This window comes from Cyrtonyx montezumae, unplaced genomic scaffold (assembly GCF_038088225.1).
Source record: "Cyrtonyx montezumae isolate F1298 unplaced genomic scaffold, pur_monq_1.0 scaffold_7, whole genome shotgun sequence".
Lineage (NCBI taxonomy): Eukaryota > Metazoa > Chordata > Aves > Galliformes > Odontophoridae > Cyrtonyx > Cyrtonyx montezumae.
In genome coordinates, this window is record NW_027072078.1 from 21159240 (window position 1) to 21167013 (window position 7774).

The following is a 7774-nucleotide window of genomic DNA, read 5'->3' on the forward strand; positions in this document are numbered from 1 at the left end:
CAAATGACAGCAGAGCAACAGCCCTCGACTCCGAGAATCAAATTGCAAAATCAACATTTTATTATTAATGGTAAAACTCCTTTGAAGTAACAATTTGAAGTACTTCTTTCTATCACTGTTTAGGTGCTTCTAATGACAGAGAGATACACGTTTTGCCAAAAAATTGTTGGTCAGTGTAATTTCCAGAGTTCTTTTCAAACTAAATTTGAAGAAATTTTGTTCTCAATTCAGGATAATAGCAATAAAAGGAAGGAGCTGAAATGTGGTGTAATGGAATGGATAAAGTGGATGTATTTTCAGTTAGGAATTGGGTTAAAAATCATGAGATTACCATCCAAGACTTGTTGCATTACAGCATTGTTATGATGTTACATTAAGGCATTAACAATCTTTCAAAATCCACGGTGTTGTTTATTAAAAAACTAAATGAAGTCAACTTCGGTTTAAAGTGATCTCTAGCACTGTTTGTTCGTGCTTTATTTTGTGTCCAATGGTTCTGTTTAAACATGCTTTCCTGGAGGAATAAAATATACTCTGACTTGGAGTCTCCACTAACTTTTGCTCTTAAAGTCAAGATTCTTGGCTTGCCTTTTGCTCATTCCTACTTTGCAGTGTCTGTCATGTCCTCTCTTGCAGTTCTCGTGGCTATAAAGGTGGGAATGTGGAACTAAAGGTTAAAGATAAATGCCGAGTTCAACAAATACGGCTACTGTTGCCATAAGGACTCACTTCTGATGGTGGTGGTTGGATCATTCTGTTTTGGAGGTAGGATCAGAATTATGTTCAGTATCCATGCCTGAGTAAAAATTAAAATCAATATACTCCTAGCACTGTCTTTCTGAAGACTTCAGACTGACAGATCAAGGGCTGAGCGCATAAGGGAGCGTAGTCTAAGTATCGGACTTTATACAAATGAGTAAATGTTCAACAGATCACAGTGAGAATTTAAGAGAGAAGCTGTTCCATCAGTATAAGTACTCATTTCTGGGGAAAGGAATGAGGAAGACCTAGACTCCTCTTAGTGTGCTAATAAATATTTCCATGCTTTGAATAAAAAGGATCAACTCCAGTGAGAACTTGCTTTAGATTTACCATTACTGAATTTGCCTGGACTGATAAAAGGTTTAGCTTGCTGTTAGAAAAAGGGATTGCATTTGATTGTGTCATAGCAAATATACCCAGGTTGGCCCATGGGACCAAATAGTTGGGAAGTAAATTCACAGAAAAGAACCTGGGAGTCCTGGAGAGCACTGGCTTGAAGTGTGGCCCTGTGACAAAGAAGGCCCAACAGCATTTTGGACTGCTGTAATGCAGTATTGTCAGGTGGCTGAGGGGGGTGATCATCTCCACCTACTCACTGAAAAGTTGCATCTGGAGTGCTGGATGCAGTTCTAGACTCCACAGTACAAGAAAGATAGGGACTCAGGGGAGCGGGTCCAGCAAAAACAATGAAGATGATTAAGGGACTGAAACATTTGTCATGTGAGTGGCTGAGAGAGCTGTGACTGTTCAGCCTGGAGGAGAGAAGGCTCAGGTAGATACTATTAATTCATTTAAATACCTAAAGTTGGGGTCAGTAAGGGAAGAGGCAGCCTACAGTGAAGGTGCAAGGTATATGTTAGCTTGTGCTGATTACATGAAGTTCCTTTTAAAAATAAAAAGATTTCTTACTCCAGTGGTGGTCATACACTGGAGCAGGCTGCCCAGAGAGGTGATGGAGTCTCTGTCTTTGGAGTTACTCTAAACGTGTCTGGACATAGCTGTAGGTGCCCTGATCTAGCTGACCCATCTCTAATCAAGGGGTTGCATGAGATAATCTCCAGAGATCTGGAATTACCAAATGTTGTATAATTAGGCTATAAGCTTAACATCTACTGTAAAGTCAGGAGTCTAGAAGCTCATTAGTGGTTGGTGCATGGGCAGAGCACTGCAGGTCTGAGTCATAAGGGATCTATGCTGCTGTGCATTATCTTCAGCTTCTGAATTCTCCCTTTCATATCCTGCATCAGGTACATGAAACCAGCTCACCTGAAAGTACTATGCAGTGATGAAAAGCTGATAGCAATACTCTCATAGTCTCTCCCTGATTTACCCATAGTGTCAAGCACAAGTAGAAGTTCTATAAACTCATTCATATGCACTGTCCACCCACAAACTTTATCTTGTTGCAAGTGTTGAGTCACAGACAGGTAGTTCTTGTTCAAATTGCAGCCTCATGTAAGCTGTGGGTAATAACAAGATATTTCAGTCTCAATCTCAGTAATGATAGAAGGTACAAATAATTTCTTTACATCAGAACCCCCTCAGATCAACTGAAGGAAGCAAACAAGTTATATTTGGGAGTGCCTCTGATTTGTTCTCCCAGTAGGAGCTGTTATCTTGTTCAAGACATCACTGGTGGACCATGTCGGCCAGATCACTTTTGTCCACATGCTTGCTGACCTCATCAAAAAGCACCTGAGAGGCCTGGAGGTAAATACTATGTTTAGAGATTGTGTTGACGCTACCCAAACAGATCCTATTTATCCAGATGCACACTAATTCTAGCCCTTGCTGCTGTTTCTGCACCTTTGTCTGGTTCAAAGGCTTGGTGGCCTTCAGCGTCACCCACCTTGTCCCTCACTTTGTCCCCGGAATAATTTTAGAAATCGGTATCACGCTGCTGGTCTCCATGCTCAGAAAAAGCTTGAAGAGAAAGTTTATGCACTGCCATTAGCAGATCTGCAGCTTCTTAGCTGTGCTCCCTTAGGAAGCTCAGGTGTCTACCATAGCTCCTGGGGATTTCTGCTCCACATGTTTTAGGTTACAGCTGTTCCCCATCAGCTCAGGTTCAGGCAGAGTCTCTGCTGATTCCCTCAGAAAGAAGGGCTCAAGTATGGGAATCACCTGCTCATTGCAGTGAGTACATGCATATACATATGTTTTTCTCTACAGATACTTTGTCTACTCTTTTCTTTTATTGTGCAAATGTCTTTGGTCAACCAGACTCTAGTGGCCTTGGTCTTGATGTGTCCAAAAAGGATTTAGTATTAGCTCTGATTTCTCTTGCTAGCTGCTGTTCACACTTTTTATTGCTCTGTCACTGTGTTTTCCTTTTAACGTGTCAGTTTACTCTTTCTGGCCTTTGGTTTTTCAGTTGGAAGTGAATTCAACTTCTTGTTTCTGATAGCTTCTCTTGTGGTGACACTACCCTGTATCTGCTTCCTTTTAGTGCTTCTCAAGACATTTAGCAGCTGTGCTGCGTACCCGTACCAATTACAGCTGCTCCTTTCTGCTTCCTTTTCACAAGTTTTGTTCTTTCTTTGTCTCTGTTCTTTTTGAAACTGGGTGTAGCTGCTGTAACGCTTGGACTTCGTTAAACCTGGGAAATTCTGAACGTAAGCACCAGGATGGCAACCCAACCATAAGAGGAAGATCTAGAATAGGATCTTGCACGCTAATGAGGAGCAAATGAAAGACTTTTCCATAACTTCCTTGTCTGACTGCTCTGTGAAATTATATTGGTGGAGTCAATGGTGGTTACCCAAAGTACAGTTTCTGCAGACACAGCACTATGTACACTTAAAGCTAGCTTTTCAGTCCATGCAGAGCCCATGTCACCTGGTGGGTTCCTACTATGTTCTTTTGATTTCAGCAATCACTAACAAATTTCCCTACCTTATGCCAGCAGAAGTGACTCCTAGTTTTTTTTTATGTCCTGGTACAGTGATGTCCAACATGCCTAGTATGCCACCATCTTCATCTAAAATTTCTCTCAATCTATTCCCTGTATTTTTAGCATTTTGTTGTTGCTGATGTTGTTTTCTTCCTCACTTTCTATTTAAAAGGCACTCCGTCCATTTTCTGCTCATTATTTCTGCTCTCTGGCCTCTTCTGCACTCAACAAAAGCAGAATTTCTATTCCTTTGCTCATGGCAAATTGCTGCTTTGCCACACATACTGTTCTTCAATTTATAGCTTAGTCACATTCTTCATGTCTTTAAGTGCCAGCAGTGTAGCCCCCAGTGAGTCCACCCTTTCCATACAACCCTTTTAATCCCAGATGCAGTCTGGGGATTTCCACATCAGTCTGAAATGTTACTCTTTTTATCATCCTCTCAGCAGCACTTTGAAAACTTGCTTCTTGCTAGTGACACACGAAGGGCACTGGGGATAACTCAGTTGGAGAAGGTCTCATCGCATTGTCCTCCAACAAGGTGAATTTGCCTCCAGAAAGTCATAAGAGAAGATAAACCACGACTTCCTTCCCCATTTAGGGAACGGAGTCCCTTCCTCTTGTAAAGAACAGACCTGCTTTGCATGGTTAAGGACAGAAAGAACCCCACCTGTCTTTCATTTAATTTCAAAAGCCTTTCCACCTAAATGAGTTTTTATTTCCTTAAGAACACTGCCCAAATGATAATTGATGAACTTTTAAACCATCCCTCCAAACTGAGGGTTTTTTTTGTGTTTTTTTTTTTTTTTGCGTTAATTTATTGTTTTACAAAATATTTGAGTAGCCAGATCTTGCAAACATAATATGAAAAATAATCTTACAAAACAACAGAAAATTGGTTTTGAGGAGATACTGAACGTATTAACTCTGTCAGTAGAACTACTATTCTGAGGCACAGCTTCCTTTAAAGATTTAAAGCACAGTGTCAGGAACCTTTACTTAAAGTGCTGCAAAAATGTATCATTCAACATCCACTTTGGGTTTTTTAGCAGTTCTCTGATCCTTAAAGCACTGCTTTTATTATTTTGTTGTTGTTCCAAGTACACATAGAAATCTCAGCAGGAGTCAGAGCCAAACAATGCCCGCAGAAGACGTTCCCCACTATAAAGAGAGAAGATGCAGAGGAGTGGATGCATCCACATGCCTTTCTTTGTCCTGTTTCTCAAACCTGTTTCTAGCATTTCAGGAGGCCTTGTCTAATCTGAGTTTGAATATGCAGCAGAATAGAACTTGGCAGTCACATTTGGGAAAAAAGAAGGCTCGTATTACAGTAAAGGTTTGTAATTCCTTTTTATGAATTCTGGAAATTACCAACTGTGTTTCTGTGTACTGGGAGAAAGAATACTCTCTAAAATGCTATAGTAACATCAAGCGTACTTAAATGCTGAAACTTGAGGAGAGGAAGGGTTCCTAATGACAACAGACTCTTCAAACCCAACTAAGAACTCAGAACCTTGGAACTCATGCTAAAAGAAATGTAAGGATGTATGAAAATTCAGATTGTGTGGTTTCTTCACCACCTTATTATAAAAATGACCATTTTGTATCATGTTAAAAGGGTAGGCTGCTGTAACAAGAAATCGAAAGAAACAGTGACAAAATACTGCTTTTCTTTCTGTTCCCTTTTTGCTAAAAGCTAAATATTCATTAATATTTTAAAATAATTAAGCCCTCGAAAGACAAATAAAACAGCAAGTCAGCAAATAGGGTAAGTGTCCACGAAGAAAAGACCATCCAGGTGGAGCTGATGCCTCAAAAAAAATAACCAGAGTATTGCCTAAAGTCTTTTTTCTGATCTCGCTGCACCCAAATCAGTTGCTGGATGCTTACTACCTCCCTTTCAGTTTTACTGTTTATTTTTCCACAGCCATATGTGGAATTAAACAAGCCAAAATTTTCTTATGTGTCGAAAAAGAATCGTTTGGCTTTTGGCCACGTTTACAGTATTAGTTGCAGTTCTCTGAGTTTGTTTCATTAAAGTACCTTTACACTTGCCTGGGGCTGGTATTTTAAAGGGCTAGCAGGCTCTCTACTAAAATCAGAGATGTGTTTTAATACCAAAATTATGAGCAGAATCTAGGTAGGAACAAAATATTTTCTCCTCCAGCAAATCTCTCGTCAGTTTTGCTTTGTTGTGTTTCCTGTGAAGGGCTGGATATTGCAAGTACTCATGTTGCAAGGTGGAAAAAGTAATAAACAACTCTTGTTCCCTTTTCAGATGTCCCAGTTTCAAAGTCACTTCTGAGGGGAGCAGAGAGGACAAGAAATCTACCTCTTCTCACTCCTGGAAGATGCTGGAGGTAGTGAATCCTTTTCCAGCATTCCCTTTGTGCTTACTGCCACGTGGATGCTCTCACCCCAGCCAGAAAAAACAGATTACAAAGTGTTGATTGTAAAATAGGGAGGAAGGCTGCTCAGGCAAAATACGTATTTAGCTTGGTGAGCAGAAGTGAGAAGTGGTGAAGATTTATGGATAGACAGGTGTTGACACTTTCTGCAGGTAGTGCTATTGTTATAAACATATGGGTGCTATAAACATATGGGCATAAAAGCGAAGAAGATATCTGTTGGTGAACAAGAAAGACAGCTGAAATAAAAGGCTCTTAGTCACAGTGTCGGCACCTCTAAAGGCTTTTTGATTGGAAAGGCAAAGTCATCTGTTTGGAGGCAGGAGGAAAGGCTGCTGTGCATTAGTGTCAGCTCTGTTGTAGAGTCCCTCCTGTACCTGAAGTTCTGTATTTGTTTACCTCTGTAGGCATGCTTGAAGTCTGCTGTGTGTGCTGCTCTGCAATGAGCTGTAGACATGGATGGGGACATGAAAACATTTGTGGTTTGCAGTACATAAACTGTTCGCTTGTTATGCTGTAACACTGTTGTGCATTTCACATGAAATGCAGAAGCCTCATTGATAACGCCAAGATAAATCCTTTTAGAAACAATCTTTGACACTGCTTTAATTTTGATAAGCTTTGTACAGAACGCTGTACGCAATTTTCAAAAGTTATTGTATGAGACAAACACACAGATACTTCCTACACTATTTCCTCCTCTACTGGTTTTTCGGTTGGTTTGTTGACCTTGTTTGCTTTGTTGGTTTTGTTTTCATTTGCAGAGTAATCATTCAGGTACAGCCATCTACCTTGAGGAATTGCTTTCTCATTCTCCTTTGCAAAATTTGGTGTAATTAAAACACAAGTGACATCTCTTCTACAGGTGAAAGGCACATCACGTAGGTGGGAGCACCAGTGAGTTCAGCAGGGGGAAGGCTGTTTGAAATACTGCCTTTGAAAGCTGGTTTCCTTGGGAAGAGGTGTGCAGGAGTCAGGCACTGTCAGACCTTTGCTGTAGAGGGGAACTGCGTGGCATCAGAGTGCACAACATTTGGTTAGACAGATGACACAGAGTGCAAGCCCACTCTGAGAAGTGTTAACAACCACAGTTTACTTATTAGCATTTAGCTGATCATTTCCACAGAACATTGTCCTGCATTTTTTTATCTTAGTAGAAAAAAACAAACAAAAAGTATGTGGCTTTGTTTTATTAATATCCTTGATATAAAAAATAGCAAAACTTCTGTACATAGCATATGGTTTTCAGTAACTTACAGTTTTTAAACTTCTGTCATCAAAGCGCAGCCTTCTTGAATTGTGCTGGTTCAGTAAAGCAGGTGTACAGATCTGAGTCTGTATATCTTTACTTGTGTGCTGCTTGGCTGGCGAAGAGGGGAGCTGTGCATTTTGCTGTGTATTCAGTAAGTATGCTCTGTAAGCTGTTAGTTTTGAAGCCCAACTCCTTTCTACTCTGTACTAAAACTGGGACAGTCGGTTATTACATTGAAAATAGCACACAGCCAGGAGGGTTCATGGGGATGCAGGGTTTACACCCAGTGTTTCTTGTTGTGATGTTTTATTTAAGAAGAGGCACACCACCTCACCAACACATTTAATTTTAGTTTCAATAGCTTGCTTTTGTATCAGTGGGGAATTTCTGCCTCCTACTCTTTGCGTGGAGACACGAGTGCTCTGCTCTTCCAGAAAACAAACACTTTTGCATAGCAGA

At 40.4% G+C, this 7774-nt stretch overlaps 1 long non-coding RNA gene across 1 annotated transcript; it reads left to right on the forward strand.

The window, feature by feature from the left end:
• Positions 1 to 662: 662 nt before the first annotated feature.
• Positions 663 to 7209, forward strand: LOC136057765 (uncharacterized). Its single transcript, XR_010623069.1, has 4 exons — positions 663 to 765; positions 2297 to 2472; positions 4894 to 4991; positions 6929 to 7209. It is a non-coding gene; the product is annotated as an uncharacterized LOC136057765 (long non-coding RNA).
• The last annotated feature ends 565 nt before the right edge of the window (positions 7210 to 7774 follow it).